Consider the following 8192-nt stretch of genomic DNA (forward strand, 5'->3'; position numbering starts at 1 on the left):
AACAAGAGTCTTGTAATCTCTTGTTTCTACATAACATGGAGTTCTTGGATTGTAGTTTCATGCCCTTCCCAGGTGTAGTGGATAAGCATGTGTTTGCTTCAAATTATTCATTACAACTTGCTAGTTTTTGTTTAGATGCCTCTATAGAAAAACATGGTTTTGCCATGTGGGGCTTGCCCTTATGATTGTATACTGTGTTCATGTGACTCTTTTTAACCCTCAAAGTATAAATTGTCTGATGCTCTGAATAAAGTCAGCTAGTGCATGGGGCTTTAGTCCTCCTCATTTTTTGGCCCCACACTCCCAGGTTCACAAAATCAACTAGAGCAATAAAGTACTCACATGGCACTTGGTAAGCAGAAATAAATCGATTTTGTGAATTCCAAGACGAATCTGGTCAATATAGTGAGACCTAGGATAGCCAAGGCTACACGGAAAGACCCAATCTAAGATAGATGGATGGATTATGGATACATAGATAGGTAGATAGTTAGATATTTTTAAAAGTAGAGGCTGGAGAAATGGATCAACAATTAAGAGAACTTGCTGCTCTTGCAAAAGATCCAAATTTGGTTCTCAAACCCAAAACTGCCTATGAGTCTAGTTCAAGAAAATCAGGAGCTTCTTCTGTCCTCTATAGAGACCAGGCACACATGCAGCACACATATCATTTACACATACACATAAAATAAAAATAAAAAATCTTAAAAGTTCATTTACTAATTAGAAAAAAATCAGCCAGGTTCTCGACAAAATGCAATATCAGTCTCCTTAATATCATACTAATACCATATTAGATTAGTAACAGAAAAAAATAATGAAAGTAATTGTCGTCCAAATTCTTTCACAAATCTACCTAATGTGAAGGATCAATCAGAACTTTCCATGATCAAGGTTGGAGATATTGCTCAATGGATAAGAGTGTTTACTGCTCAGTTTTGGAGACAGGAGTTTAGGTCCCAGTACCCAAGTAGCATTCTGGGCATTCCACAAATGTTTTCACTTCAGCCTGAGGGATCCAACATCTTCTGGCCTCCACAAATCACATGAAAATACACACACACACACACACACACGCACGCACGCACGCACGCACGCACGCACGCACGCACGCACGCACGCACGCACGCACACACACAGTGAGGGGGTAGATAATTGGATAATGTTTATTTAAAAAACCAAATTAAACTGGTATAGGTGTATACCGATGTTAAACCCGTACTTTGTGGTACTGAATTTGGAAGAGTGAAATTAGAGGCCAGCCTGAGCTACAGAGTAAGATTCTGTATGATAAGGAAAAAAAGTAATTATTAAACAAGAAGAGAACTGGAAGAAAGAAATGTTGGCCTGATTGCATTTGCTTTTAAAGTTTTAATTTAAAATATTATTTGTACTATTAAAGTGACAAAATGATTAAACTACTCTATATTTTCATACTCCAGAGAAGACAGAGTATAGAAAACAAGATAGCAACAGAGTTGGAATGATTTTTTTTTAACCAATGTTTAAGATTCACAGTGGGGAGAAAACCATGTACATTTTTTTCTTTTTTTTATTAGAGGAACAAAATTATCATCCAACACTTGAGAGGGCTTTCTCTAAATTAAGCACTTACTCCAGGCATTATGTGGGACTTTTATTTCTAGAATCAAAATCTAAAAATATAGGATTCATAAAAACAGTGTGCAGATGGGTGAATGTATAAAACGTAATTAGTTGACACTTAGAACCAATTGGCTAGGAGAAATTCAGTATGACATTTTTAAAAATCACTTTATATACTAGTAAACATTTTTCTTAGGCCTGTGAATGCACCAAAGAGATTTCTCACAATAGGGTATCTGTTCACTGATAGCCTCTCCCAGAACTTTCTCTTCCTTAGGGAGTTTTTCTGCACATTGTTGAAGGAATGAATTAATACTTCATTGTGGATTAGTATATCAATCCAATCATGCTTTTGTTATAATCATTGCACCATGTCTGTGTGGAATATTGGGAGTAGAAACTACTGGGTTTACAGTATAGTACAATCAATAGCTCTTATTGTGCCAAACATATTTCTAACTGGTTTGAACTTTGTCTGTTCATATAAGCCTAGTCATCATTTTATTATGGCTAGTTATTAAGTGAAATCTCATTAATAAATGAAATTAGTCCTGAATTGGCAGTGAGGTGTTCATACTTGGATTGTTGTACATTCTGCAATATCACATATTTCAAGACAATATTACAAATCAATCTAGCACTGTTCCCCTTTTCCACACTCAATCCTATATTCAAAAGCAGGCCTTCTTTTTATTCCCTAACATAGAGACAGATCACATACATCTCAGACTGATGAAGATCTCTGGCATGAAGCCATACTGGATCTTCTAACTCTGGCTCACACTATACTTTTGGGTTAAATAGCACTCTTTTAGTCTTACTAGTTTTCTTTCCCATTTCTACTCTTCCAGGCCCATGGCTAGTTTCTTCCTGCCAACATTACTTCCAGTCCACCAAACCAATCATATATTTAACTGTTCTCAAAATTTTCATGTCAGAGTCTTAACTAAGAACTTTCTACTCAGCTTTAATGTTCCAAATGAATCATACTGTATTGGTTGGTTTTGATTGTCAACTTGACACAAACTAAGGAACATGGGAAAAGAGAAAGTCAACTAAAAAATGCCTAGATCAGATTAACCTGTGGAAATGTATTTGGGGCATTTTTTCCATGATTTTTTAATTATTTTTTTCATGCAATATATTTTATTGCTATACCCATAGATCAGTGCATAATTCAACCGTCATCAGGGAAGTTTCCACTTGCAGTAGATGAGAATTAATACACAGACCCACAATTGTGTCTTGCTTGTCAATTGATAAAGAAGGCATTTTATTTGTTGCCAATTGAAAAAGAAAGGTTCAACTCTCTTTCAGTGGCATCATCTCTACACAAGTGAGCATGGGGCATAAAAATTGAAAAGTTGATCAATGGAAGATAATCAAAGACCCAGAAATCCACAGACCTAGGGACACTTGATTTTTGACAAGGAAGCCAAAACTATATAATGGAGAAAAAGAAAGCATCTTCAATAAATGGTGTTTGTCTAACTGGATGTCTCCATGTAAAAGAATGCAAATAGACCTATATTTATCACCCTGAAAAAAATCTAAAGTTCAAGTCTATCAAAGATCTCAACATAAAACTGGACACACTAAATGTAATAGACAAGAAAGTGGTGAAATGCCCTGGATATATTGGCACGGGAGACAAATTCCTGAACAGAACACCAATAGCTCAAGCACCAAGATCAACCATTAATAAATGGGACCTCATGAAACTGAAACGCTTTTGAAAAACTAAGGACACCATCAATAGGACAAAATCACAGCCTATAGAATGGGAAGAGATCTTCACCAACCCTATATTTGACAGAGAGTTAATATGCAAAACTATATAAAGAACTCAAGAAATTAGACACCAACAACCAAAATAACCCAACTAAAAATGAGGTTCAGAGCTAAACAGAGAATTCCAAACAGAGAATTCCCAACAGAAGAATCTCAAATGGCCAAGAAGCACTTAAAGAAATGTTCCGCATCCTTAGTCACAAGGGAAAACGACTCTGAGATTCCATCTTATCTCCATCAGAATGTCTAAGATTAAAAACTTAACTGATACCACATACTGGGTAGAATGTGGAGCAAGGGGAACACTCGTCCATTGCTGGTGGGAGTGCAAACTTGTACAATCACTTTTGAAATCAATTTGGGGGTTCTCAGAAAACTAGGAATAGTTCTACCTCAGAACCCAGCTTACAGACAAATGGATAGAAGCAGAAAATATCATCCTGAGTGAGTTATCCCAGACACAACAGAACATGCACGGTATGTACTCACTTATAAGTGGATATTAGGCATAACATGCAAAACAACCATCCTACAATCCAGAGACCCAAAGAAGCTAAGTAGTAAGGAGGGCTCAAGGGAGGATTAGTGAATCTCCCTGAGAAGGGGAAACAAAATAGTCATCAGAGGTGGATAGAGAGAGGGAACTGGGTAGGAGAGGAGATAAAAAGGCTGGGAAAGGATAGGGATCAGGTGTGGGGAGAGGGGGTATAGGAGAAGGCTGAGAGTGAGAATGGCAATTGATGAGGGATCTGGGATGGGGGAAGTTCTGAGAGTTTATGGAGGTGATCCTAGCTGAGAATCCTATCAGCGGGGAATATGAAGACTGAAGTGGCCACCTCCTGTAACCAGGCAGGACTTCCAGTGGAGGGAGGGAGACATCAAACCACCTATATAATCTTCAAATCAAAATTTGTCCTACTTATAAGACATGCAGGATAAAAATGGAGTAGAAATTGAGGGAAATGGCCAACCAATACGTGGCTCGACTTGAGACACATTGCATGGGAGAGAGCCAACACCTGACACTGTTAATGATACTCTGCTATACTTGCAGACAGGAACCTAGCATAACTGTCTCCTGAGAGACTTCATCAAGCAGCAGATGGAAACAAATGCAGAGTCCCTCAGCCAAACATCAAGTGGAGTTCAGGGAATTTTCAGGATGAGTAGAAGATAGAAGAGAACAAGCCAGAGGGGTCAAGAACACAACAAGAAGATCTACAGAGTCAACTAACCCATGGGGGCTCACAGAGACTGAATCACCAACCAGAGAGCATGTATGGGCTGATCTAGCCCCTGCCCTGCATATTTATAGCAGATGTGCAGCTTCATCTTTATGTGGGTCCCCTAATTATTGGAATGGGAGATGTCTCTGACTGTTGCCTGGCATTGGATCTCCTTCCTCTAGCTGGACTGCCTGGTTGGGTTTCAATGAAGAGGGTATGTTTAGTCCTTCTGGGACTGGATGCTCCAAGGCAGGGTAGTAATCAAAGTGCGCTTCCCCTTCTCTGAGGAGAAAGGGGGTCATAGAGGGAGAGATTTATAAGGGTGGGACTGGGAGGAGAGGAGGGATGAGGGAGAGGTGTGATTGGGATGTAAATAAGTAAATTAATTTTTAAGAGGAAAGAAAAAGGAAGGAAGGAAGGAAGGAAAGAAGGAAGGAAGGAAGGAAGCAAGGAAGGAAGGAAGGAAGGAAGGAAGGAAGGAAGGAAGGAAGGAAGCTTACTAAACATGAATCAGAGAGCAGATCCATGGTTCCTGCCTCTGCTCCTGCTTGAGTCGATGTTCTTCAATAGTGGATTTGTACCTGGAAGTATAAGATGAAATCAACTCTTTTTTTTCTCATCTTGCTTTTGGTCATGCCGTTTATCTCAGCAAAAGGAAGAAAAGTAACTAGAAAACATAATGTTCCACATGGTATTTCCAAAATGTAACAATTTAAGAAAAAAAAAAGGTCATACATACATTTGAAAGAGAACAAGAAGATTGGTGCATGGGAAGTTTGGAGAAAAGAAAGACAGGTAGTAAATGATGTGATTAAAATATAACAGAAAAATATCAAAATAATTATTTGAAATTGCCAATGCAAGTCTTGTTCAGCACTATATGAGATAAAATACGAAAGGCAAGGCACAACAAAACTCAACCAAACAATGCTGATCTTAGATCTCATTTTTTTTTAAGAGGAAAACTCCATTTTTCAAAGCATTTCCTTAATGTAGCAATAAGCCTTGAGGAAATTTTCCAAATCTGAAACAAAATACAATATGTGATTCTTGACCCTTCACATGTTCTAAGCTTAAGGCAGGTAATGGAGGGGATTCTGTTTCTCTCAGGAGAAATCAGAATGTGGCAGAATGTAGCCAACTCTTTGTAACTAATGTGTCCATGATATTGGCTGCTAAACTGAAGCAGATATAAAGGAAACTAAAGAAACCTTCAGCCACCAACCAAAAAGTGGGAAACTACATGGAAAGATGGTCTATTAGCAATTAAAAGGGCAAACACATATACAGCATTCATGCTATAGTACTCTTAGACCCCCTAGGCACTGAATATGGGGAGCTTAATAATATAGATGTCATTAAGAATATAAAACAAAACAAAAATAATATAAAACAAAGTATGCTACATATAATCTAGATATAGTACAAAGCAGATTCCTACATAGGTTTAAATGACAACATCCAATAATATGTAGCTTTGGGTACCTTGTTTACCGCAAAGTCTATACTCAAGAAAGGAAAACCATGACATCTCCAATTCTATATGGGAAACAGTGGGATAGAGGGGTACTACAGTGTGGGAAAAGGAACAAGCAGCTACCAACAACTGTGATTTGTATGTTCATGTTTGTCCAAAGGCCTTGAAGCCATCTGGATGAAAGCTCACAAAAGCAGTGAAAATTCAAGTGCTTTTCCAGAGGGGCAAAGGCACGAGACAAGGATGAGATGTAACATTGTGACTCCAAAGAGGGACTTTGCACATTGAATGCTAAGAAAACCAGTGAGGGAAGTTAGTTTAAAATATATAACAATTGTGATTCCTCTTTGGTGAGAATAATATCCTTTGATAAAGGTGGAAGATATTTGGAAAATAATCAATGGCCCTCCTCAATAGCTTATTTTTAGAAAATGTTAGTAATCCTTTTATTGACTTTTCCTCAGCCATGTACAGATGACAAATGGCTGCTCTAAATTCCTCCCATTGACAATTTGCCCTGGAGAATCTCTTTCACACTGGACTACAAAGCAAAAGGGAAAAAATGTCAAAAAGCTAAAATCAGCCAGATTTTGTTAATAAATCTGAAGAGTCAGCTGTTTGGTAGCTCAGAGCATTTTATTTCATCGGAGAGCAGTAAATCCCCTTGTGTTTTCTTTGCTGGATTCTTCCAGGCAGGCATAGGCAGGGACTTGGACTCAGTCTCAAGTGAAAAGTAAGATATTGTTGAGATCAAGCTGTGCCCTGACATAAGTTATGCCATATCATGCAAAACAGTTATTTTACAGACTGTGCCTTCCTCTGAGAGAGACTTCATTTTATAGGTAGTTTTTCATGTCATCTTAAGATTCAGGATGACTCTGCACTGGGCACACACTGTTAATAGCACTATCTGACCAGCACAAGAAGAAATGGTTTCATCCTACAGATGTCATGGAGTACAACTCCCTACCTGGACCCCACAAAATGATGGACATCCAGTGCTCTAATGGCAACAGCTCTGCCAACCTGTGTTTGTGAAAAGGAACTTACATCCAGTTAGAGACAATGAGTTTACTATTGCAGGGAAGGCTTACCATAGGTTAGGATAAATTCCAGAGCTCCAACCAAACAGGATAGCATTCCAGTGGGATCCATAGCTTCACCATAATGTAAAAACGAAGGTTTCAAAGTGAGTCTCCTAGGAAAATGATTTTCAAGATCATTTACCACTGGGGGTTTCAGACTAATCTAGTGTTACTAACCTAGTGGGTGACAGGAGGACTCAGTTATCTTGCCAACATAGTTCCAGATACTACAGGTATTGGGAGGCCCTGGGTCTTCTAGCTGCTGATTTTTTCTGATCATTTGGGATCTAAAAATTAGATGACAGGATTAGAAAGCAAGGCCTATCTTACCATCTTGCTCTGACAAAGAAGCCATGAATCCACTGTGTGGGGTATCCAATGCCGTGTAAGGAAATGGAATTCAGCCTTTGGTTCAGTGACCCAGGGCTTGAGCTCACATTATATCAATATCTAAGTGATACCAGAAGATAAAAATCTAGCATTAACATTTCAGTGTCAGTGGCCTTAGAGAAAGCTTCAGCTTATGTACCAGATGGATTCACTCTCTTAGATTTAGTTCCTATCTCTCAGTAAACTCCTGCATCACCAAAGGAATAATTACGGCTCAGTGGAATACTGCAGAGTTCTAGCCAAAAAAATAAAGTCACATCAATTTTAACCAACAGATATGAATTTTTGGAAGAGAAAAGAAATCTCTTTCCAAAGGAAATTATTTGCCTCTTCAGAAATGTTTCCTAATATAAAATCCCACATCTCCCCCTTACTTGTGGAACTGAAAAATGAAATCACAGCAGTGTGTCTGCATGGAAGAGGCTGGAAGGTGTCAGGGGTATAGGGAGCAGGGAGTGGCAGAGCTGGCTTTCCACAAATCATTGGTTAATCATGAAAGCTGCAAAGCTGAGGGGAGGGCAGGCACAAACTAAAACAAAAGCACAGGTGAACACACACTCACGAGAAAACAACAAACAGTGGGGTGGCTCTTTCCTCATGTGTGCTTCAATTGTCACT

At 38.6% G+C, this 8192-nt stretch overlaps 1 long non-coding RNA gene across 1 annotated transcript in view; it reads right to left on the minus strand.

Annotated features, from left to right (window-relative positions):
- LOC114639237 overlaps positions 1 to 7257 on the minus strand; it is a 47755-nt gene extending 40498 nt beyond the window's left edge. The window contains exon 1 of the long non-coding RNA XR_003713981.1: positions 7194 to 7257. This is a non-coding gene — a long non-coding RNA (uncharacterized LOC114639237). The remainder of the gene's footprint in view (positions 1 to 7193) is intronic.
- Positions 7258 to 8192: the final 935 nt, after the last annotated feature.

The sequence above is a fragment of the Grammomys surdaster genome, unplaced genomic scaffold (assembly GCF_004785775.1).
Source record: "Grammomys surdaster isolate TR1022 unplaced genomic scaffold, NIH_TR_1.0 125690, whole genome shotgun sequence".
In the NCBI taxonomy this organism is placed as follows: Eukaryota; Metazoa; Chordata; class Mammalia; order Rodentia; family Muridae; genus Grammomys; species Grammomys surdaster.